Genomic DNA, 395 nt, shown 5'->3' on the forward strand with positions numbered 1-395 from the left:
ATATAATAAAAGGAGTATTAGAAAGTCAATAAAATTTGTGATATTTAATTATTAATTAACTATCATCAATATTTTTAATAGTATAAAATAATATTTAATAATATAAAATTAATTATTTTTCTTTTAATGATTAAGGGTTGTTTCAACAAAAATGTTGTCCCTAAACTTTCTCATATAATGATATATAGACAATTGCGCCAAAACCTCTTGTAGTATACAAGGTAGATTATCCCTTCTGATTTCTGACATAGAAGCATATTATTATCCCAGCCCATTTTTAATATGGCGTTTAAGTTAGAGTTAATAAAACCAATAAATAAGTATTTAATTATTTATTATCAATATTCATGTTTTATGTGGTGAGTATTCTTTTGTTCAGATTACAACAATCTTAA

This window comes from Arachis duranensis, chromosome 4, assembly GCF_000817695.3.
Source record: "Arachis duranensis cultivar V14167 chromosome 4, aradu.V14167.gnm2.J7QH, whole genome shotgun sequence".
NCBI classification, from domain to species: Eukaryota; Viridiplantae; Streptophyta; class Magnoliopsida; order Fabales; family Fabaceae; genus Arachis; species Arachis duranensis.